At 44.6% G+C, this 26,188-nt stretch overlaps 1 protein-coding gene across 1 annotated transcript in view; it reads left to right on the top strand.

Moving 5' to 3' along the window:
- The first annotated feature begins 200 nt into the window (after nt 1–200).
- The window catches only part of mical2a (microtubule associated monooxygenase, calponin and LIM domain containing 2a), a 179,713-nt gene continuing 153,725 nt past the window's right edge, over nt 201–26,188 (top strand). The window contains exon 1 of the mRNA XM_084337133.1: nt 201–407. The gene's annotated coding sequence lies outside the window, so the exon portion shown is untranslated. The remainder of the gene's footprint in view (nt 408–26,188) is intronic.

Here is a 26,188-nt window from a genome sequence, read left to right as displayed (position 1 = left end):
TTATAGTCGTGTGTGTGTGTGTGTGTGTGTGCGCGCGCGTGTGTGCGTGCGCGCTATTTTTAGCTGGCATCTTGTTGAGTTGATTATGTCTTGAAGCAGCTTGCAGCAGCAGGAGTTAGAATGTGTCATACTTCGAGAGCACCGCCCTGAAATGAGATGTTGGCAAATACTAGAGTACTAGACTAGACAATCATCTACCATGGAGGGAGCAGCAGCACGAGCCACACTGCTCCGTGTCGGTCTGAGTGAGTGACGGGGGCGCACTGACTCATAAGAGCGAGCAACTTTTCGAGAACCGATTCTAATATCTTGCCGGTCTAAGCGACGTGGGTTCAAGGATTTTTTGTCATCGTTTTTGGGGGGACTTCTTTTATAATTTTATAATCATTTTTGACTGAATATACTTGGTAAGTCTTGCTCATCTCTTTCGCGTTTTAAAAGCAGTGCGAGTGGGGAGTCTGCTCATCTCGTTCGCGTTTTAAAAGCAGTGCGAGCGGGGACACCTGATGTAAGTTTCGTTGACATAATGTCACGGGCTGCCGCTTAGGGTAGTACTAGTAGTAGTCTACTACTTTGTAGCGTTATGATATAACAGGGTCTATGTTCTGTCTGTTTACAGCTTACTAATGACTTCGGTGTTTGGGCAAACGTGGATAATATTTCATTTCCCGGCGAATCGGCTGGTAGTGGTTACTGCCTGAGCACTGCCCGGGTCAGCTCCACATCTGGGTTGTCCACTCAAGAGATAAGAGCGCAACCGCAAGCAGCATTTTCCCGATAGTGATTCTGCATCTATCTACAGTCTGGAATACCTACGGTTGTAAGTTATAACAAGTCATTTCTCAAACCGCACACTGTAGACCTGCTGATAACAAGAGACTGATGATTTTGAAAAGCCAAGTTATTGAAAGCCAAAGGAATAATTCTTCACAGAGTTTCCTATAGATTGGTTTCAATGATTCATCCAAGATAGATGTTTATTTTTATTTTTTTATTTAGCCCTACATCATGCCGGCCCGTCACTGATTAGAAAATAACTTTAATTTAATTTATAGGTGCAATAGTGCTGTAGGCACAAGCTAATGAGACTTTAGCAGGACTTCCTTTCATGAGTAAGAAGATACAGCGATGGTATGTATCTGTTTACTTCGCACCTGGAGCTGGAGGTGATCAGCCTCTCATCTAGACTGAGTAGACGAGCTCTAGCCCCCGGCCGGGCACTTCCCACAGTTACGCAACTGTCAGTGGGCTTGTCACTGTGGTGTGGGGACACGAGCGGCATTTCAAAGTGTGTGTGTGTGTGTGTGAGATCAGAAATGAAAATGTGGTAACTAGTGGTGAATGAATGACTGAAAACTTTATTTAACAGATTGCAGAATGGGTACAATACAGTAGGGCTGGGCGATATAACGATAAATATCGCGATATATTTTTAATCGATATCGAAATAAAAAAAACAGGCCAGTTTTAAAACCAGAGACAGTGGACAGACTTGTCTTTTTTGCCTGCAACTTAAAGTAATGGCTTTGCTTGTCCAAATGACAATACTGACCAAATTGAGATTTCTTTTTCTCTTGTCCATTTATTTTGTTTGCTTTCTAATTTAAAATACAGTTTGAAACCGTCTGTACACAGTAGGCTATGTGTGCTAGCAGAACTAGACTCCAGTCACGAGTCACGGTGCACATGTGCGGTGGTTTGTCCACCAAAAAAGCGCCAAAAGATCGAAAATAAACTAGCAGAGCCAGAACTGTTCAACTCCCCTGGAGCCACAGCCAGCAGAGAAGCCTGTTTACTTTCGCTTTTAAACCAGCTGCAGCCTGAGAACTGAGGGGAGTGTGAGGGGATGTAACACTAAAGATGGCGGAAATGACAAAGAATTGCTGCAAAATAATCTGTTGTTAAATTTTTAATTTTTTTTAATACTTATAACATTTCGATAATTATCTATCGAGAAATATGATAACATTATCATATCGTTATCGCGATATGATTTTTTTCCATATCGCCCAGCCCTACAATACAGACAGTACGGCTCAATATGCAGACCAGAGAAAGACGTTTGTCTTGTTTACATCAGGGTCCCCCATTTTCAATTCATGGTGAGTGGTAACAATATGAAGCATTTCTGGAAGAAATCACATGTGTTCCAAACAGCCTCCCAACTGTTCCAGGCACTACACAGTTGACTACTGTATGTAGAATAATTTAAATTTGGTTCCCTCCTTCCCCAGATAATGCTTTATACCCCATTGGCTTCACACAGGCGCCAGAACATTAATGTATGGCTAATATTTCATAACTCATCGTTCATAGGATTCATCTGTGTCCTTCCCAATCTCAAAGTCATGAATGATTGAAAACTTTATTAACAGATTGCAGAATGGGTACAGTACAGTACAGCTCAATACATACAATTGTTAAGGGGATGCAGACCAGAGAAAGACTTTCGTCTTGTTTACATCAGGGTCCCCCATTTTCAATTCATCATAACATATGACATACACGACATACAGATAGACAGTACTGCTACATCTATAGATTTATGACCAGTGTTGTGCTAGTTACTGAAAAAAAGTAACAGTTACTTTACTAGTTACTTCATTTCAAAGTAACTTCGTTACTTTACTAGTTACTTACACCCAAAAGTAATGAGTTACTGTGAAAAGTAACTATTTCGTTATTTAAAAAAAATAAAAAAAAAGATTGCTCCCGAGTCCCATGCCCCAGATACTCAAAATCGGTTGATCAACTTGACAGTTTCCATTCACATCACTGAACTCTGCTAAGCAATGTGGTCTAGATACAAACACAAATCTGACACAAACAAATGTTGCCCCGAGTCGATATAATAAGAAGTGCGCCGGTTGAAGGAACAGCAACTTGCAATGGGCCTGGTCTACAAGATACACTATACGACCGGGGTACCCATGTACATGTCAAAATACTTCCCAAAGGTCAGTGAATACCACAACCACTACACCAGAGGAAGCTCAACAAATCATGTAAAACCCAGATTCGGCTCAAACAAGGGACTAAACACGTTTCGCAATTATGCCACAACAATGTGGAACGCCCTACCCAAAGCTGTAAAGGAATGTGAATCACTACCCACATTCAAAACCGCTCTTAAAGAGCACCTACGGGAGGCTGCAATTTGAAACTGGCCACCGTAAATGCCCAAAACCCCCACTACCTCCTAATAGACAGTCTCCTCCCCACCGCATGTATATTCCCTCCCCGCCGTATGTATATTTCTCTCCCACCCACCCACCCCCTCCTAATGTACAGTCCCCTCCCCATCATATATACTCTGTCAGGATCTAGGGGTAACAGTACTGTATATTTGAATACCGTTTATGTCACAAATGTATCGGTACTAAATACCTATATGTCCCTATGCCATAAATGTCATGTATGTTGTGTATGTCATAAATGTCTATATGAATTGAAAATGGGGGACCCTGATGGAAACAAGACAAACGTCTTTCTCAGGTCTGCATCCCCTTAACAATTGTATGTATTGAGCCGTACTGTATTGTACCCATTCTGCAATCTGTTAAATAAAGTTTTCATTCATTCATTCAGCCTTGATGTCGCCGGAGCGTTTCATTAACCATCTTGCAACGTTGTTTAAGATATCAATCAAAGCATTGCAACGTTAGAATAGTTAGGATATCAATTGTGCATGAAAGGACTATATTTATATTGTTTGATTAGTATTATGAGATTCCCTGGCAGATTTCGTACAGTCAAAATCCGTTGATCAACTTGAGTTTCAGTGAACACATTGCACTCACCCAAGTCTGCGGTGGTCGAGATGTAACATTAGTCCAGCTGACTCCAGCAGCCCATCAAACATGTTCTTTATCTCGTTTCCATGTTGTATATTAATTATCTCTCCAAGTAGTTGCTAAATGGTTTGTTAGTTCATTACTGCGTTCTTTTTATGTATATTCATAGCGAGCGTCCTCCTGTTGTTTACTATAGAGAGCGTCTATTTCTTTCCGTAGCCGCATTTCTGGTTTCCGCATTTCTGATTGGCCAGTGGCCACTCACTGACGCTCTCTGGTCAGAGAACGTCAGAGAACGTCAGTCAGTGGCCAATCAGAAATGCGGAAACCAGAAATGAGGCTACGGAAAGAAATAGACGCTCTCTACAGCAAACAAAACAAACGCAGGCGAAATAAGGACGCTCGCTATGAATCTACATAAAAAGAACGCATTAACGAACTAACAAACCATTTAGTAACGGTAACAGCGTTACTGAATTTAAAAAGTAATGCGTTAGAGTACTAGTTACGGCAAAAAGTTACTTCGTTACTGTAACGCGTTACTTTGTAACGCGTTAGTCCCAACACTGTTTATGACATACCAGATTTGCAAATACAGTACTGTTTGTGATACAAAAAAAGTTTAGAAAATAAAGTATATACATTTGATGTAGAAACTGTACATTGGATGTGATACTGTGTGTGTGAGTAATCCGTCCCGTCAGATGAGGCGGTAAGAGTCACAAACAGTGCAACCACTCTCCCACCCCCTCGCATGAGCCATGATTTCCTGTGTATCCTGTGATTGTGGAAAACACGGCACTACGGCAGGATCTTGTTCCTACAACTCCAAAAGTCCTGCAATATTACAGCAGTGATTTACTGTCCCGCAGGTTGGAGTGAGTGTGTGTGTGCTAGCATCTTCCCCGTCTCTAGACGTGTCTGGAACCGTCTCAGCCCCCCCCCCCCCCCCCCCCCACCCCCCAGATACCGACCGTTCGAGTGTGATTAAAAATGCTTGTAGGATTCAACAGGCGCTGTGTGGCTGGCTATAAGCTATAGGCACTCAACTGCAGCCACATTCTTCTCTTGTCTTCTTGGAGTTTCCTTTGGAATGTCTCAATTTTGGGAGTCATGTAAAGGACATGAAGGAAAGGGACAGTAAACATTGTTTCCCAACTTGGTGTCCAATAAGAATGGTTCATTTCAATTCAGAACATGAGTCGTTAACTAGAGTTTCATTTGCTTTTTTGGCCTAACATGGAGGCTTATTTCTGGAACAGACACTAACAGGTTTCAGATAACCCCTTTGATGCACTCAGGACTTTTACCACAGAATATATATGAATTACCGTATAAGGTTGGACGTAATGTAACCAGATTCATGGCTATACAGTATATCGGTGTAAAAGGAGACATGTAAAGTTGATGGTCTTTCCCACTGGAGAGAAGCATTGATTGATTGATTGATTGCAGAATGGGTACAATACAGTACGGCTCAATACACACAATTGTTAAGGGGAGGCAGACCAGAGAGACTTTCGTCGTGGTTACATCAGGGTCACCAATTTTCAATTCATCGTAACATTTATGACATACACGACATACAGATAAAGTTTCAGTACTGTTACATCCATATGAAGGTATGGAGCTCAAATGAAACCGCATTGGTTCAGCTTTGAGACGCTTGATCAGAACAGCTCCAATTTACAGCACACTAGGCTGACGCTTCTGCAGACCTAATTTAGTAAGGATTCACGTCCAAAACTGAACATGTTGCTGCCGACGTCTCATTTTGTAGGCTGCAGTTAGTGGTTGAAGGGGAGCGTAATTTAAGCACAGTGTGCAGAGATAAAAACAGCATGCCAGTACGTGGCACAGGTCCCCTTAATCACGTAACCAGCTGTAGACCTACAACATCATCACCATCATCATCATCATCATCATCATTTCAGACTATATTTCACCAGCATTTCAGATGCTGTCTCAAGTTGCTAGCCCCTTGTTGGATGTCTTTTGATATACAGTAGAGTAGACTCTCAGAAGAGAGGCAACATGTTGTGTTGACCACTATAGTCTGCTATACTCATGCACAGCAGCTTTCTAACTTGCGATTACTGTTGTGTTATTGGGCACATGTCACAGCTCCTCAGCAGTAAACACTAATAACAGTTGATGTGTTTTGTATCTTTACAAAGCTAACCTGTTCCTAGAATGACAAGTGGCAAAAAATAAAATGACTACCAAGTACCAACACAATAGTAATAGCAAATTTGGGATCAGATCTACTCTGTGGGAACAGCCTAGAATATGTGATGCAACGTAACGTGTCTCTCCTGTGACTCTGCCTACAGTATAAGACAGACACGTGTCTCTCCTGTGACTCTGCCTACAGTATAAGACAGACACGTGTCTCTCCTGTGACTGCCTACAGTATAAGACAGAGACACGTGTCTCTCCTGTGACTCTGCCTACAGTATAAGACAGAGACACGTGTCTCTCCTGTGACTCTGCCCACAGTATAAGACAGAGACACGTGAGGTTGCCAGGCTCCAGACAAAGACCATAGAGAGTGTATTGCAGGACAGGCCTGTACACTATTCCCAGAGTGCAGTTGTAAACTTTCTCCTTCCGCTCTGCTGCTGGTTTCCTTCCTGGTTCCACACTAGAAGAACATCACTCCCGGCTTGGTGAAGATGCTTGGGCGGGTGGGGGACAGGGGAGGAAACTAACTTTTTGGCTTACCAGCCAACTGGCGAGTATCTGATTTTTTTTACCAGCCAAACAGATTTTTTACCAGACAAAAAAAATCACTAATTGTGATAATTACTTTTTTGTATGTCAAGCCGCGTCAATGTTGTGTATGCATCTGGGTAGGCACACTGTGCCTTTAAGACAGCACGGTGGTCTTACGACAGTGCTGTGAAGTACCGTCAAGTGTTGTGGTAACGTCAGTTGGGTTGGTGTGCTGTTGTGCACAGTGCACTGGTTGAGCTAGCCCCTTTCGTGACTGCGATGTGCAAGCCAGGGGCTTTTGAGCATGAAATAAAATGTCTAACCTTACGTCGTAGTCCGGTGCTTTTTTGGAAACATTATAGTCATAACAGATACACCTAGCTGGCTGCTTTGAGCACACGGGGCTAACGTTAGCTAGCAAGCAGCTATAGCTAAAACGCTAACTAGAAGCTAACCACTGTATACAGTTTCAGTAGACTAACATTACACCTCTGTGATTTAAATGTGTCCTTAGTAACTTATACTCAAGGGTTGTACTAGGGTTGGATGCAGTTCCCCGTTGGTCAGTCTGTCTGTTTTCCATCTTCTGCTGTGTTTAACGTTATCTGTTTGCGAGTGCTCCTGATGGCTAGCCTAGTACCGCGGGACTTTTATTATTATATGTCTGCGGGTTGGCCAGTACTGCGCAAACGTTTATTAAACATTATATGTCCGCGGGTGGTCTTGTGCAGTGCTCTCGTGGCACTGTCAACTAAAGCGAACACTCAGAAGACGCGCACCGTTTGCCAGTGCAGTGATTGCAGAATGTTTTATTTTTTTGTATACTCGCCAGCAGGGGAGGAAACTAACTTTTTGGCTTACCAGCCAACTGGCGGGTATCTGATTTTTTTTACCAGCCAAACGTAAAAAATACTAGCATTTGGCCAGTAAAGTGGCCTAATTTCCTCCCCTGGTGGGGGAATACAACATGTATGCCCTAATGTTCAAACATTTTATTCACAAGATTGCTGTTACAATATCAAGCACTCTGCCCTGACGAAGGCCGCTTTTATTGTTCAAGTTATGAATTAGCCATTCAATAAAGACTTTTTCACCTTTTTATGAAAAGTTGCCTTCCATGACATAATTTTTTTATATAGTCTTTATCCCTTCCCCCAAAAGAACACCTTGTTATAAAAAAAAACCCACAGATTTGAATGAGCAAATAGACATGCAATATCAAGTTTGTTTTGCAAAAAAATTCCACCCGCTACTCCACTAATAGTAATTTAGTTACAACAGCTGCAGAGAAGTATTCTGGTGGGGGTACTTACCTCTGCAGAGCCTCTCGGAGAAGTCTTCTGGTGGGGGTACTTACCTCTGCAGAGCCTCTCGGAGAAGTCTTCTGGTGGGGGTACTTACCTCTGCAGAGCCTCTCGGAGAAGTCTTCTGGTGGGGGTACTTACATCTGCAGAGCCTCTCGGAGAAGTCTTCTGGTGGGGGTACTTACCTCTGCAGAGCCTCTTGGAGAAGTCTTCTGGTGGGGGTACTTACCTCTGCAGAGCCTCTCGGAGAAGTCTTCTGGTGGGGGTACTTACCTCTGCAGAGCCTCTCGGAGAAGTCTTCTGGTGGGGGTACTTACCTCTGCAGAGTCTCTCGGAGAAGTCTTCTGGTGGGGGTACTTACCTCTCCAGAGCCTCTCGGAGAAGTCTTCTGGTCGGGGTACTTACCTCTGCAGAGCCTCTCTGAGGTGGGTACTTACCTCTGCAGAGCCTCTCAGAGAAGTCTTCTGGTGGGGGTACTTACCTCTGCAGAGCCTCTCGGAGAAGTCTTCTGGTGGGGGTACTTACCTCTGCAGAGCCTCTCGGAGAAGTCTTCTGGTGGGGGTACTTACCTCTGCAGAGCCTCTCGGAGAAGTCTTCTGGTGGGGGTACTTACCTCTGCAGAGCCTCTCGGAGAAGTCTTCTGGTGGCAGAGCCTCTCCAGATTAGAACTGAAAATGTTTTGTCTCGTTCTCTTCACACTATCTCAGGCCACTGGGACGGTCAGTGAGTAGAGGGAGAGTGAATAATCTGCAGGATTTATACTGCATAAATTGAAGTCTTCAAAATATGGACCCCCCCTACCTGGTCCATTTACAAAGCAGGCTGCCCAGCCCATGCAAGCGGCAGTAATGAAGGAAGAATTGGACGATGTTTCAAACATGCCTTGAGCCCTCTTTGAATGTTACTTGTCCTTTCGGATGCCACGCGGGCGCCCCAACCTTGAGCCCTCTTTGTATGGCATTAGTGGCTATTAGTGGTCCTAGTGGTAAAAGAAACTACACGTCAGAATCAGAATAAAAAAAGTCTATTGCCAAGTAAGCTTGCACATACAAGGAATTTGTCTTGGTCGTTTGGTGCATCAACATTAACAGACAATTAAAGTAGAATAAAATAATGTAATGCCAAATGTAATCTAGCCTATTTCCTTAAGATTTTAGGCCACCTAGTAGTACCACAACAATTAGATTTTTGGTTTGATAAGCAACAGAATCACAAGATGTGTTTAAGCGAATAATCGTTGCATTCATCAACTTAGTACCTCTGCTGAAAATCACTTTTACAGGCCTCTACAGCTACGCTTGTGTTGTGAGGTTACTATTAGAGATGTTCCGATACCATTTGTTCCTTCCCGATCCGGTTCCGATACTGATCCGATACCAGCGCATACATTTAAAAAAATTAAAATAAAAAAAAATTATATAAATCTTTTATTTTTAATTTTTTTACAGCTACCATTTTATATATACTGTTTTTGTAATAACTATAAAGTAATGGTATTTATTCAACAGGTGATTGTATAGATTAGTATTATACAACTATGCTCAATGAGTTCACCCACGGAAAGGTTGTTGTGACATTGGTTCCACACGGAGGTTACACGTTGTTGCACTTCCTATCCAGTCGGCTCCGTTTAGGTTAGCTACCGTAGTAGCAGAGGCTCTGTTGTGATTTTTTTAATGCAAAATAAATATTCAACATTCTCTTTTGAGACTCCGCCTCAGACTCTTATCATTTGGCACTAAAAGCTAAACATTGTCACCGGTATCATGGCTGTCCGCATTATGTCATTAATTGTGTCATTAATTGCGTGCATGTGTGGGAGAGGTTGATCAGTTAGCCACGTTAGCATGAGCTAGCAGTTAACGCGAGCTAGGTTAGATGGAAACGACAATATAACGTTACTGGTGAAAAAGGGATTTACCTTGGAATACTCCTTTGCCAACTTGCTGTACTTTGCTTGCAGGTCTGCAGCCATCATTGCTGGATTATGAATAGTCCCAACTTTAGCCAAGGTAACGTTAAGCTAAAACTAGCTTTTCAGCTAGCGCTTCAGCTAATGCTAATAACACCAGCAAGCAAACACATCAGAGCTCCCCGTCACACGGCTCTGTCAGGACGATGGCATTTAAGAAAGTATCTGCTGTTAAAATGACAAACAGCATTGACACTTTAATTCACGGTCGATTAAAAACACGTTTGTTTTATAATACTCACTCTCAGTAGGAGGATACCGCATGTGTTGTTTATAAATTACGTCATATGGTATCGGAGCGCAGAATTAGAGGGTACTCGCCGATACCGATACCAGCATTTTAGGCAGTATCGGAGGCATTTCCGATACTGGTATCGGTATCGGAACAACTCTAGTTACTATCCCTTTCCTGCTGGACTGAGGCACAACGTATGACATACACAGAGGGCTGTAGTCAATTTAAAATAGCAACAAAGGTGGAGTTTCATCCAAACAGCTCTCGTAGCTTTCATCTAGACACGAAAGAAAATAGACACTCCACAGGAAGGGTTTACATGTCAGGCGGCTAAAGGTGAGCTTTGACACATGAGGCTTTGAGACGTGGGGCGAGACGCCTCTTTTCCCAGCGCGTCGCCTAACCAATCCATGGACGGCCTACAAACAATACACCTGTCAACAGAAACGCTGTGTCCAGTAGGTGGACAACATCCAGACGGTTATTTTTAACTGTTTCATGAGGAAAGGGTGCGTTTGGTGTGATTTGTCATCGCTGCGGGACTGTAGTCTACACATTTGATGTTCGTCTTGTTTCTGGGTTCTTATCACAACCCCGTCTGCCTTTTCAGTAGATCATGTGCTGTTTTCCTCTGGAACATGACACTTGTCTATTCTGAGCAGGGCTTGGGGTAAATCTGCCTTACTGGCTGCACTATTCCTGCCATGCAGTAGCAACACACACTGGCATTAAAGGCTTGTTTATCCTCCAAAACAATGTGGCGTGTTCCGGGGGGGGGGGGGTCTACTGTGTCTTTGGTCGTGTCATTTTGTTCTTCTGTTCAAGGGACGCTGTTGCGGAAAACTTTTTGCAAAATTCGAATGATTTTAGATTAGATTTCGATTATTTTGATCAGATTAGATTCAAATGCATAGTCATCGTACAGTACGACAGAGAGAGGTTGGCCTCTAACCATACTGCAAGGTAACAGTAAAGTGCATGTAACAATACAGTGTAACAAGTGGTTATATGGAATGTATATAACAAAGCTACTGAGTAAATATGCTAATCTAATGTATTACAGTATTATTATGTACAGTGATACAAGTATAAATACATTATAGTAGTAAGCCATACTATCCACTGGTATAACTAATAAGAGTAGGTATGAGATATACAGATATAGATAAAGTGTACAGAGTGTGTACTGTAACAGGAATATATGCAGGTATATTCATACAGATATCGATAAATGTATATACAGTGTTATTGTACATAGCCATCATACAGTGTTATATGGATAGACTATAGGTTGAGGTAGGTATTTATGATTACAGTGTAAGGCGGTTGTAGGCAGTAGATAAGTATTGATTGAGTATAGGCCACAGGGGTCAGTTCAGTTAATTTCCCCCTGGGGAATACAGCTGCCATTGTTTTTGGTGACTGGCCACTTCACACCATCCACGCCCTGCGCAAGGCTGTCCATTCAGCTTTGTGGAGGAGGCTCGTTCTATTCTTAAACTACAGTCCACTTAGTAGTGACCTGACAATTGACCTACAGTATCTCAAAACCCCGCCCTCTTTTCTTGATCCTCCAATCGCAACTGTTGTTTCCCAGTTTGTCCGAGGATTGTGTGACTGGAGATTCACCCTGCAGGGGGGGAAAAAATGCGGGAACAGCTGATGATGAGTGTCTTTTTCCCATTCAATCACCAATTTCAGATTGAACCCTTTCACTACCACACTACAGAAGGTTAAAACTTAAAACCCTTTACTATCACACTACAGATGGGTGGTTAACCTTCTGTAGTGTGGTAGTGAAAGGGTTAACCCTTTGTCACGTGGCAGTGACATGGTCAACCTTCTGTGTTGTCGCTGTGAAAGGGTTAACCATTTGGTAGCGTGGCAGTGAAAGGATTACACCCCCTATTGTGCCCATCTGAGATACAAGCCTCAGGATCCAGAAAGCACCTGAAACTGAACATCTATCTAATGTCATGTCAATCACTATGGAATTACACGTCTTCCTCGCGTTTTGAACCTTGTTCTTGGCATCGCTTTAGACAATGCATGTCCATTCATTCCTAATAGTGTAATGAATGGCTCTGTTTAGACTGGCCCGGGTCCATTACTGCAACAATTGCACGCACAGAGCTCATTCCTTAACCAGGGATTTATCTGTGTTGACCATTCACAAATCCTCACTGTTGTCAAGTTTGTCAGCTATGCACTCCTCTAACAAACAAAGCAGTAAATGTGTCTCTGCATACCTTCAGAACATTTCACCAAATTGATTATTCATGTTAAAGACTTCAAAAAGCCGGGCTGCCATAATTCTGCATGTTCTGAAGTGTGTCCAGATAAATCTTCCTTCCATAGGGGTTGTGTGCTTTACACTCCAGCTGGGCCCGCAGACAAGCAGCCTGTACTCTCCAACGCTACTGTGTGACTTAACAATGTTCTCTGCTCCGGATGACTGATATTTACTGCATCCACTGTGTGATAACACGGGCCCGGCACCATGTCCAAGGCACGGGTCTTATTTAGTTCCTTGTGCTGCTTGGAAAAGCTGCCAGATGTCAGGGAGATGAGGTAGTGCTGCAGAGTCGTGAGGTCCTGGGGGCCTGGGGAAGGTTGGATGTCCGCTGGACTTGACTGTTTTCTGAGGCGTGTTTGCCTGCTTATCAGGGGCAGAAGGTTCCTTCCTGGTTTCCTCCGGTTGGGTCTGTAATTACTGTGGCTGGCTGGCCGCTCTCCGCGTTCCCAGCCCTCCCACAGCCCTGCTTGTGTCGTCAGCTTCCTATTGTTTTCCGATAGCCGCGAGCGGCGCGCTCTGCAGCAGAAACAACTGCAGACGTCACGTCACTGGTCCTCTTTTGGTTCAGAGTTCTATCTTTTGGTCTTTGGTGTAATGACAGTTATGGTCCGAGAGTGATGACTGTACTGGGTTGCCTCCTCGTTAGGCTCTCCACTGTGTGTGGCAAATAAAGATGCACGGCTCTTTCAATCTGTGTTTCTTTTGTGCTTTATAATAGGGCGGGGCGATCCATCGAGTTTCAATTTCAATCACGGCTCCCCCCGATCATGAAAACAAGATCATCTAGATACAATTATTATTGTGCCACATGCCGTGTTGCTCTCATTCTGTCTCGTGTTGTAAATGCAGCGCACCCTTCCTTCACATCAGTGCACTCCACCACCCCCCCAACCCAAACATTAGTTTCAGCTCATGTTGAGAGGGGAGCGTTTCTCCAGTTATCTTGTGGAACACATCTTGTAGAAGATGTCAGAAAGGCAGCCTTGATTCGAGAAGAAAGGTCAAACAAATTGTCGTCATCCTATGATGTTCTCAAATCAATAAGTAATCGTGTTAAATAATCCCAATAAATCAAAATAATTGTGATTATGATTTTTGCCATAATCAAGCAGCCCTACTTTATTATTATTATTATAGTTGAGTTACTTTGTATGTGTGTGTGTACACGTGTGTGCGTGTGTATATGTGTGCATGTGCATACTACGTGTGTGTGTACGTGCGTGCATGCGTGTGCGTGTCTGGTTGGACTGTATGCTCCAGCAGGCCAGGTGTAACAGGTACATATTTCACATCCCTGACATTCCTCCCCTGTCCCACTGGAAACTGATAGCGTACCCAGCCCACGCATTCATATTACTCTTTAGAAACACAGAATACCTGTGCACTGCACAACTCAAATTATATCATCTGTATATTCCCCTGGGCAAGTGTCTCGACAGCACGCTGTGTCATAGATTGATAATAATGATAATTATTATAGAAACATCTCTTATGGACCAACATTGATACCTTAACACTTTGGATGCCACGGACGACATAACACGTGTTATCAGCCCGTCCTCTGAATGCCCAGCACGACAATTATCGTTTTATTTTTTTATTAGCGCTCTGAATTCATATTTCATCAACCGAGTCTACCGTTGGGAAACCAGCCCCATCAGGAGCTCAGATGTGAAAAAAGCGCCCCCTATCGTCTCCCAGATGGTAATGCACCCTTTTGGAATGGATTCAATGAAAATGGATGAGAATTTTTTTTTCCGGAATCCACATTTTACTTCTCACGCATGTACCCCGAGCCGATCGGATTCATTGTGGAGCATCAGAACACTGTGGAATATGTGTTTACAGTATGTAGCATTGGATCAATAAAAGGAGCGATTTTTGGAATGGCGATCAGGAATTGGAATAATCTTTTTGGATACCATCTGATCTCAGGTAAGGAATCTATTTTACCAGTCTTAGGATAATCAGCCCTGTTTTCACAGATGTGTGTGTGGCTGTGCGAGCGAGCAGGAACTAAGAGAATCGATTTTCAGCTCGCCTATATAGCGTGCATACGTACACATATACTATCGATAATCTAGCGTTTATTTGAAAACAATTCATAAATAGGCAGAAAAATTACAACGTTCTAGAATATTTCAGTACAGGGCGTTTATCACTGAATCTTTTTATTTCCCTTGAAAACGAGGGCTTTTCAAAATGCTATAAAACGGAAATGAACCGTTAAAAAAACAATCCGCTTCGACAATGTTGAATGGAAAATGAGTCATTGATAAGCGACGGGCAGATTAGACACATAGCCATAATTTAAAACATAGATTAGGCGATATTAACGCTAACATTGAAGTGGATGATGGGCACTCAAGGGGGTTCTGGGGCACCCCCTGGTGGGCGCTGAAAGTGTTAAGGTTATTCTATAACCCTAGTTATATGAGTATAGCGAGCGCTCTGCTCTATTGGAACTATCCCTTTAATCCATTCTAATAATGAAAAAACTTTCACATGTACACACCCCTATTCACCTCCGCCTGGCCACACCCACATCCGCTCCTATATAAGCAGGGTTGTGGCCACACAATCAGCTCCTTCCCAAGTCTTTCCCCACCAAAGGAGAAGACCGTGAGGTCCTCAGTGAGTCGGAGCAGAGTGCTCGCTATACTCATATAACTAGGGTTATAGAATAACCTTAAGTTATAGATCGCATAGCTTTACGCTCTGCTCTATTGGAACATAGGAGCTGAGCAGAGCGAAAAGCTCAACAGATGTACCCGCTGAGGCCCCCTACAACCATCAACCGGGGAGGATCCGAGCCCCGCGGCCCCCCCTAGTGGAGGACGGGAGGGAGATCGGATCCGACTGTGCAAAGAGGGTTTAGCACCTCAAACGCACAGGGTGAGCAGACCGTGGGACTTACCTTCGTTCAGACGGGCCCGCAACCACTCGAGTGCGCATCCCACATGCCACCAGGGAACGGACGTGAAGCAAAAACAACCTGTCACAGCCCCCAACATCACGGGGTCAAAGGTCAATAACCCAACCCTGTGGCAAGGCCACTGCAGCGGAGCGCGGAGGAGGTCCCAGCCCTAGGACAACCCGAGGACTAGGACCCTCTGAAAAAAGGGGCCTGGTGAGGCCAACGAGGCCGCGGCATCAAGACCCCACCAGACGGTCACTGGTGACACCACCCCCCACATCGCCAGAGTATCGGACAGGGCCCAAATCAAGTGAAGGCCCTTCCCCCCTTGGCACGCCGCTCTGAAGCACTCTCCTCAAGAGGCTACCCCCCCACAACACTGCGGGGCCAGCCGACGTGCCGGGGAGACAACCCTCCAAGGAGGTTGATCCCTCAATCCAGGCAACAGGCCCCAAGAGCAGAACTCGACCTGTGCCCGGAGCACTGCGGATTAATAATAATAATGGATTGGATTTATATAGCGTTCTTCACTGACCCAGAGCGCTTCACAGAGTCCATTATTCGTTCATACACAGTCATACCGGTGGTGGTAAGCTACAATTGCAGCCAGAGCTGCCCTGAGGCAGACTCACGGAAGCGTGGCGAATAATCATCGCCTATGGCCCCTCCGACCACCACCAACATTCATTCACATGCATACACATTCATACGAGGCAAGTAGGTTAAGTGTCTTGCCCAAGGACACAACGGCAATGGGATGGACATGGGCTTGAGCGGGATTCGAACCACCAACCCTTCGATCATTGGACGACCCGCTCTACCCCTGAGCCATAGCCGCCCCATAGCCGGATTAGACAGGCGCCTAAAGGGTCTACTGCAAGAACAGTATCCCGGCGGAAGGGGTGTTCGGTATGCTGTGCACCATGTCACAACCTCCACAAACCCGACCCGCCAACTCCAGCGGGTTTGAGGTTCAAAGAAGAGGCTGACACAATTGGCAGACGTCATGAAAGATGCAGGGGCATACTCTCGGGCAGACAGGGTCAGGCCTGGCCTCAACCCGAGAGTCGACTCTGCTACCAACACACCGGGGAACCAACCACCCCCCTATGTTTAACAGGAGGCGGTTGTTCCCTTAACCCACAAAGAAAACTCAGAAACATAACTGCGCGTATACACAGGCTATACAAGCAGTACAAGTGTTTCAGTTTTCAAAGGGTTAACCCAGGTTGACGAGAACGAGTTCGGACCTGGGCCCGGTGGACCGGGACCCAAACAGGGTTGCCTAGAGGAGTTGACAGCAACCTCCCCGACAGCCCCCTCCCATCCCCGTCCTAGCAGGGAGGGAGGGGTGAAACAAATGGAGAAGGACCAAGCCCCCTAACACAGCGCAAGGTACAACACAGTATGGACCAAGCACGTCACTGTTAAGGGCAACTCGTGGTGGCATACACATGACACACACATCCACAACATCAATCCCTGCGACGCCCGGCCCGACCCGGCATTTCCCCCCCGGAAAAGCACAAAGTCCTTTGGGGTACCAAGACCTGTGCCCCGGCGGGCAACGGGTTAAACTGACCTGGTCCGGCGCGACCAGAACCAGTCCCGTGTCCTAGTCACGCCGCCATCCCCAGTCCTAAGAGGGGGGTAGGTACGTGTGTCGATCCAAAACATCACAGAGGGCGCCACCAAGACAGTCAGTACGCGAACACACTGCTCCCGGTGGCCCACCTCATGGGCGTGAGATTCCTCCGCCAACGTTTTGATCTACTCCGTCATCTCCCCCCGGAGATGCACACGAGCCGTCGAGTCCCAGCCGCCCGCATAGAAAACGCCGTTTCTATGAATTGGGCAACCAAGGCGCGCCAGCCATAAAGTGGTTCCACATGGAAAGCACCCAGGGCCAGTGCTATATGCACGTCGAGAACCCGAAACATATCGATGGCGAATTCTAATAAGAAACACCAGACAACGTTTCCTCCATGCTGTCTGGGAGGAGACACAGACACGGGTCTCATATGACGCGTCTGAGGGTAAAACCCTGTACATTCTGCTCTTTACATAAGAGGGGAAGACAGAAGTTCCCCCAGAGAGACCTCTATGTGAGTAACAATTGAAAAAGATACATGTAATAATTGGGCCAAGTGACCAACGGCCCAATACACACTTTAATAGAGAGCAGAGCAGAAAACAGACAGTTTTCGAATGCATCGCATCATCCAACTTTGACAATGACAGCGGTCTGCAGCACAGAGCCTGAAAACTCACGGATGTCTCGTGGCCAATAGGAAAAACGCGCCCAGTGACGTATTCCATGGCCCGGGGGAAATCCTGTGACCCACCCATCCTAATATGGAGTGGAACCAGGGAACCCCCCTCCTCCTCCCTGTGACGCGCTGACCCCTCAGCCGACAGGGAGACTGACAGGCAGGAGGCCCAACCTCCTGGCCAATCAGTATAACGGGGGAGGAGTTTATTAGTCCACCCCTTTTGACCCCTCACCCCTGATACGATGCAACAACAAAGCAGAGCCATGACACCAGTTGTAGCGCGCTACATGAAAGCGCATATACCTGTTAGGGTAATAGCTTCACATTCTGCACGCCAGCCACAGACGATAACCTCGTTTGTGCAATAAACTGGCTTTATACACGGCTCAGGCTCATGTGCGAAACTTGCCACCTGAATCTTTACACCTTTACCCTAAAGTAAAGAAAAAACACAGACCAAAGAGAGGGGCCAAAGGCCTTGGTACAAGAGCTATATATGTAAAACTTCTGTAGGCTAACACCCAACCCAGTTGTGGACTCAATGCCACGTTTACTTAAATGTAAACACGATACACAACCCTCTTTACACAATAAAAAAGGCAAAAGTTCACTCTCACTACTGCAAGAGGAACGCCGTCTTTTATGACGAGAGAAGACATAAGTCCTCGACCAAGTGCTAGCTACAGGTCTTGCTAAGTCATACATAATAGCGACCAAAAACAATTTTCAGAGAAAACTGCACCACTCCCTAAGCAAGAGCGCAATCCCAGCAGTAGCTGAGGGTTTACACCATATCCCCAAAAAATATAGTGAATCAACACACGTTTTGTAAACAAAATCATATTTGAGGGGGGGGGGGGGGGGGGGCAGGGGCAAACCGGGGAATAATTTCACCCACCCCCTCACCACCTCACCCCTGATACAACGGCAAAAGAAAAGCAGAGCCGTGACACCAGGCGCATGGCGCGCCAGATGAAGCACATAACCCGTAGAGTAAAGCTGTACATCATGCACGCCAGCCACACCCGATAACCTCGTTTGAAAACAGGTTTTATCCACGGCTCTGCTTATGTGTGAAAACTTGCAACTCGTTATTTTTACCATTACCCTTAAGCAAAGAAAAATAACAAGTTAAGAGAGGGACTCAAGCCCTTGATCACATGCCACTATGTACAGCGCTGTAGGTTAACACCCAGCTAGTTGTGGACTCAAGCCACGTTGTCTAAACGTTACATGAACACACACACAACTTCTCATCATACAACAAAAAACCCCAGTTCATTTTTACTCACGTAAAAAATAACGCTGTTACGGGAGCTCCCGTAGCTCACCGCATATCTCGGCGCTATTTCTGCGTCGGGGAAAACCGTGCTTGTCACGGATCTGGGGGACACGAGTTCGATTCCCGGACCCGCCGTCATTTCTCAGAATGTCTTCCCCTGCTCTACATCCCATTTCAACCTGTTTCTGTCGGTCATGCTTGACCAGAAAAGTGATAAACGCAAAAAAATTTAGTTTAATTTTTTTTTTTTAAATAACGCTGTTTTTAGGTAGAGAGAAAGACATAAGCCTTGGCCAAATGCTAGAACCTAAGCTATACAAAATAGCGACCAAGAAAATTTTCACACAGCACACGTCGTATCTCCAAATGCAGTGACGTAACATATGTTTTGTTAAACAAAGACATTGTTATTAACCAAAAACATTCGGGAGGGGGAGGAAGGAAGAGTGGGGCAATGTCCTACGGACACCTACCTGCACCTCGTACGCAGGACGAAATGGCCGCAAACACAGGTTGGTCTACCACGTTGACGAGGCCTCTTGCTGGCGGGGCCAGAAGCGGCGACGGCTGGAGCCTCGCTCCAGCGCGACGCCCCCCTCCTGCGGCCGGTCATGGCGCAGGCCCGACGACATCTTCTGCCAGAGATGACGCCGTAGTCAGAGTGCCAGGGCCCGCTACCTCCTCACGGCTAGCGCCAATGGTTGTAGCACAAGCTAACAGCTAACTCCAGGCTAACTGATAGCATCAAGCTAACGTTTCTAGCCGAGCGTAGCCGCCAGCTAACGACTTAGCCTAACAGCTAACTGGCTAACAGTTAGCTTCTACCAGCTATCGATAGCCACCAGATAACGCAGTAGCAAGCTAAGCGGCTACTACTGAAGCTGTATAACGTGAGAAATAGCGATACAGGCCAACACTTCTGACAGCCGCTGTCTCTTCCTCTTTTTATCCAAAAGAAAAAGGGAAAAAGGCAACACATGTCCCTCTCACAGAACGGTGTTTACCAGACACAGCGGCATCGGCAGTAAGCCCCGTCGTACGCGGGCTGCAGCCGACTTGAGCTCGGAGATATTCTCATAATGAAACACCAAGCTTGCATCCTTCGTGCCGGGTGTTTTCGTCTTGAAAAGCGGGGCCAGCGCGGTGGCAGAGGGTATCTGTTTTTCAGAGACCCGGGGAATTTAACCGCAGACTCGGAAATCACGGCCCCAGGAAAACAAAGCTACGACTTCACTGAGGAGGAGCACTGTGTTATCGTGGGGCATCAAACTAGAACCCCCTCCACGCCGCTATGAGGGGCAACGGAGGGATTCTAGCCTGGAGCCGACCTTACGCAAGCTGCACAGTTGTCCCCTCACAACTGACACACCTGAGGCTCGCGTCGCAAAAACATCACCCGCCCAGGGAGACCGTCAGCTCTCACACAGCCGACCGCCTCCCGAGGCATAGTATCCAGCTGCAGAGCCGGAGACAATGCCGGCGGGGATTGCTCAGCGACGCACACCCCAATGCGAAGCGCCGGTGGAGGTCAGAATGATCATCATCTTCTAGACTCTCCGGTGGTGAAGACATTATCGCTTTATCTTCTTGAAGAATAGTGAGAGAGAAAAAACAAAGATACAATGTCAACGCAGCTCCTTTACTAACTAACTACTTTTAGCACTAAACTAAAGTGGTGTATACACAAAACTTATCGGTGGTGAAAGTAGGGAAGGAGCTGATTGTGTGGCCACGACCCCGCTTATATATGAGCGGATGTGGGTGTGGCCAGGCGGAGGTGAATAGGGGTGTATACATAGATATATATAGAACACTAGATAGCTTAAGGCGGAGTCACCAGCGTCACTGAACCGCCGCCATCTTGCGGAGGTCAGCCTTGAGTGAGAGTGAGTGAGCTGCACAGACAAAAATACTCATAACTCGCTGAAATATTGACGGATTTACAAACGGGTTGGTTTGCTATAAACATCAAAGATGTAGTTATGATACTGCATACTTATAATCTTTTTTTTTTTTAAGATGTTTTTTTTTTACAAACCGCTTGAATCATAGCCACGTTAATAATGCTTGTAATAAACCAAACCGTTTGTAAATCCGTCAATATTTCAGCGAGTTATGAGTATTTTTGTCTGTGCAGCTCACTCACTCTCACTCAAGGCTGACCTCCGCAAGATGGCGGCGGTTCAGTGACGTCGCTCTTCATTGGCCGGCAGCGCGGGCAAGCTATCTAGTGTTCTATATATATCTATGGGTGAATATATGTGAACGTTTTTTCATTATTAGAATGGATTAAAGGGATAGTTCCAATAGAGCAGAGCGTAAAGCTATACGATCTATAACATGCCACATTATTCCAATGTAACCAAAACATTTGTTTATACATTATGGAGCCTGCCAAGGCTAATTATCCATGTCAAAGCTAACAAGATTATTTGTGTCATACCGCCAAGTAGCCTACTTGCTAGCCTACAACAAAGGTTGGAAGCCTTGTGTAACAGGGTGGATTATCCCTGCTTAGTGAGGGTGAGGTTCTACAAACACTGGGTAGCAGGAGCCGGGGCTGGTCTGGCCGTCAGTAGGTGGTCTGTAGTGATGCTGTAGACGTCCAGTAGAGCCTCCTGGTGATGAGTCCTTCTGTTGCTGTAAAATGGGCGATGCGACGTGCTAAGCTAAAATGCTAGTTCAATACACTTTAGCTAAGCTAGTAGCCGAGTTGGCTAACCTAACCCTCCGACTGTACTTTCTAATACGCAGAGCTTAGCATTCGTCTTCACATGACCGTCTGCCGAACGTCCTCTTCTTCTTGGCGTGGACTAAACGCTATACTTGATATTAATAAACTTACGGCACACAGCGTTATTTCTTCTGCTCCGGTGCACATTTGGTATTTTCACGTTTTCAAAATAGGGCTCTCTCGGCAACCACGTCCGCTAGGGCTGGGCGATATGGCCTAAATATGATATCACGATATTTTCTGACCTTTCGGCGATACACGATACACATCACAATGTTTTTCTTTTTTACCCCAAACAATTCATTATGAGGCTTACCAAGACAGTATTTGAGTTTGCAAGCTAACATTAAAGACAAAATAAAATACCCATGCATTTAGCATTTTTATATTAGATTTAGATTATTAGATTATATATTGCATACGAGATATTATATGATTTAGATATGAAATATGATGAATTGAAAATGGGGGACCCTGATGTAAACAAGACTAAAGTCTTTCTCTGGTCTGCATCCCCTTAACAATTGTATGTATTGAGCTGTACTGTACCCATTCTGCAATATGTTAAAGTTTTAAATCAATCAATCAATAAATAGCATTTTAGCATTTTTATGAAACTACTGTATATATGTATGTCTCTAAATGTTTTGATGAATTGAAAATGGAGGACCCTTATGTAAAAAAGCCGAAAGTCTTTTTCTGGTCTTCATCCTCCTGTACTGTATTGTACCCATTCTGCAACCTTTTAATACAGTTTTCATTCATCATTCTGACGGAAACATAATCATTTTGATTGACAGTCGAGTCTGCCAATGACGTCACACCGCTTGCACCCGCCCTGCTGTTCTTAGCACCAATCGGCAAGCGTTTGACTTCCTGAATGTCCCGTGTGCTGAACATCAACAAAGCTACTAACGTTAGCTCCCCGCGGCCGTCGAGTAGGAGACCAGTGCTTCACAGGATGACTAAATGAGGCATAATGATTTTACTACAACGAATGTTATAATAAAAGCCTTTCCATACATCTGTCTGATTGAAAACTTTATTAACAGACCGCGGAATGGGCATATCTCAGCACAGGCTGAGATATGAACGAGTAACGTGTGGACAGATTGACGCGACACAATCCTCTTGGGCAAAACATCACGATATCCACGATACGTTGAAAAAGTGTATCGTTAATGAACTGTACCCGATATTTATATAATATCGTCATATCGCCCAGCCCTAACGTCCGCTCGCTCTCGTGGTTTGCTCTGAAGGACCCTGCACGTGTGGCTTCCTTGTCGATACGCATCCTCTCTGCATGCCCCTAGACAGAACCACCAGACTGACGCCAACCAGCTCCCCCTAGGTTAGTCCTCCAACGATGCTTTGACTGGCACAAAATGGACGGATAATTGAAACAGTCATAATGAACATAGTCAGACACATTCAAGTGTCTACACTTGGAATGTGCATGATTTGTCCAATCAACAGCACTGCAAATGTCCCTCTTCCAATCATAATCCAGTATTTGACAGAGCCATGGTATATTCTTGAAACCCAATGATGCTTGAAAATAAATGAATGATTGCCGCTGTCTGTCTCAAGTAGCCTCAGTCAATATGTGGCTGTTATGTAAATGGTGGATTGTTAAAACATGTACATAGTCAAACTTGTTGGTCATCATAAACATGGTATGGTTAGGCTGCTCTGTGATGTGTGTGCATGTGTGTGGGTGTGTGTGTGTGTGTGTGTGTGTGTGTGTGTGTGTGTGTTTTCTCTCTCTCTCTGTCTTTCTGTGTATTTTTACAGCCGGTCTGTGGGTTGGTTCTGTCTGCCCACGTCTGACTTTCCATTCTGTCAGATTAAGATGGTGAAGTCATGGGATTCTGTCTGAGACAATACAGTTTGAGTGTTGCTCGCTGCCTTGGCCATGTGTACAGTATATTTAAGCATTACATCACACGCAGGAGTGCGTTATGAGAATTAGACCATGCCTAGGGGTGGTCGTTAGACCCCCCTAGGCATGGTCTAATTCTCATAACGCACGACTGCGCGTGGTGTGATGGCTTTTATACAACTGGCGCATTCATCCAACCTTATTGCTATACAATAAACACACATTTAGGGCTGCAACGATTAGTCGACGACGTCGATCATAAAAACTCGTTGACGTCGAATTTTTGCGTTGATGTGTCGTAAAAAGAATATATCAAATTTTTTTATTTTATTAAATTTTCTTAACGTTTCTTTTTTTCACTGCCTATCTTTGTGAAAGTGGCTTCTCAGCTCTCGTCCAGCTGAAGACAAAGCAGAGGAACAGATTGGACATTGAGCACGACCTCAGAGTTGCTTTGTCTACCATCACCCCAGACTTTGAGACTCTTGTCAGGAGCAAACAACATCCCCAGTTATCCCATTAGTTCCCTGGGATGTTAAGCTAAGAAGTCTGCTAAGAAGGATATATTAATTATTATTATTATTATTATTATTATTATTATTATTATTTATTATTATTTCATTGTGTTTTTAGCCCTAGTTGCACTTTTGTTGCAACCCCAGTTATCCCATTAGTTCCCCCAAACTTACTGTCGGTCTGTTATGTTAAGCTAAGAAGTCTGCTAAGAGCCCGGAAAATGAGCCACGCCCACAGGAAGCAGAGATGGAGGGTGTGACAGAAATAATCGTTAGATTAGTCGACTAATCGAAAAAATAATCGACAGATTAGTCGACTACCAAAATAATCGTTAGTTGCAGCCCTACACACATTAATTGAAGATTTATTGACAACCATCCGCAGAAAAAGTTGTGTAGAAGCAGCGCTGTTTCAAAGTGAGCGTGTGTTATGGGATTGATTGAAAATTGTATTACAGATAGACAGTGCTTACATCTTTATATAATTGCAGAATTCATCCAACCTTATTGCTATACAATAAACACACATTAATTGAAGCATAATGGACGTTGCGTTTATGCAGTCAGGTTAGACGCTGTTTACAGTCAAAGTTTTGCTTGTACACGGTTGCAATTCAATTCCCCCTCCTCGCAGTCCTCGCCAGTCGCGTTAAAATACGTCATTGCTATAGGCTTTTAAAAAAAAAATTTTGTACACTTTTTCTCCGCCTGATTTTCTATGCTTTTTCTCCCTATCCCAATTGAGTCGTTATGCCAATTCCCCCCCTCCCCTACCTGGTCGTTGTGCGCATGTCCCCCCTACTGGTCGGTACAAGGGAACCCTGAAGTCTACCACATTTTCACCTGGCAGCGAGGACTCTCATTGGTGAAGTGTAACGCGTGGGAGGTCACGCTACCTTCACCATTTCCTGCCTTTCGCTGAGCAGGCGCCCAGACCTGACCTGTAGGCTGGCCTGTACGCTGTCCACAACGCCAGATTACCACCCACGACTTCCCTCCCGCTAACTCAGCCAAACGAGTTAGTATGACGATCGGCCCAAGCCGCAGGCAATGCTGACTCCGGGAGTCGAGACCGCAGCCTCTTGCATTGGTGACGAGCGCAAGGCTTTTAAAACAATTTAATAGGCTAAACTTCATTTTAACTTCTTTAATTCACATTTGTTTATTTCATTTAATTTTTCCCGACATAATGCTACCTGCCTCGACGAAATCCGTGATTCGGTTGCGATACAGATGAATTATGAAGTTAGCGGTTGTTATTGGAATGATTGGTTGAACATTTTATTACCAGATTGCAGAATGGGTACAGTACAGCTCAATATATACAATTGTTAAGGGGATGCAGAGAAAGACTTTCGTCTTGTTTACATCAGGGTCCCCCATTTTCAATTCATCATAACATATAACATACATGACATACAGATACAGTACTGCTACATCTAGACATTTATGACATACCAGATTTACAAATACAGTACTGTTTTTGTAGGGTGATTATGGTTTATTTACATTGATGGTAACATTCCCGGTCAGGGCTGTACGCTAAGCTTTTTCACTAGGGGCACACTTGCTTTACCATTATAGTGCAAAAAAACATGTTCCTCCTGCCTCATTACTGTGGTCCTTTTATTTAACATTTAAGTGTGTTTGTTTTCAGGTTTGTATCTTTTATAATGAACCAACTGAGAAAGTGTGTAAATCACTAATAGAACAAAAACAACAAACTGTGTGTGTGCGCGCGCTTGTAGTGCTCCTTGAATGAGATCACCACAACACACACACCATTGTATTAATCAGGAGGACAAGAAACTCTGCATACCTTTGTTTCACAATGAAAAGTGCTTTATAAATTAAATGAATTATTATTATTGTAAATAACCCCATGAAAGGTTTATTCTTTTTATGGGTAATTACCCGCTTCATATTTGTGATGTTACTGGTTTCAGGGTGTGCCTAAAGTGATCAATGTGTTGGGCTGTTTATAGAGATCTATGCCAATTAATGTTTATGTATATCCGGGACTTTTTTTTATAAGAATTGAGAGGTATTTGTATATGTGACCTTTATTTTGAAAACCGTGTTGCGACACAACCTTGTTTAAGTTTGCGCTTTTGACAGTGAAATGTTCAGTTCAACTTAGCTCGAAGGAAAGACTCTAATCAAAAAGGTTTAATTGACCCGTATGAGGCTCTTATGGTAGGACTTTGATTGTTTATAGAAGAGGAATGTAATACTATGCAAAACAAGAAATAAACAGTGATTTTAC

Source organism: Notolepis coatsorum, assembly GCF_963971535.1.
Source record: "Notolepis coatsorum genome assembly, chromosome: 20".
NCBI classification, from domain to species: domain Eukaryota; kingdom Metazoa; phylum Chordata; class Actinopteri; order Aulopiformes; family Paralepididae; genus Notolepis; species Notolepis coatsorum.
The sequence above is the reverse complement of the archived record's forward strand: the minus strand, read 5'-3'. Positions and strand labels throughout refer to the sequence as shown.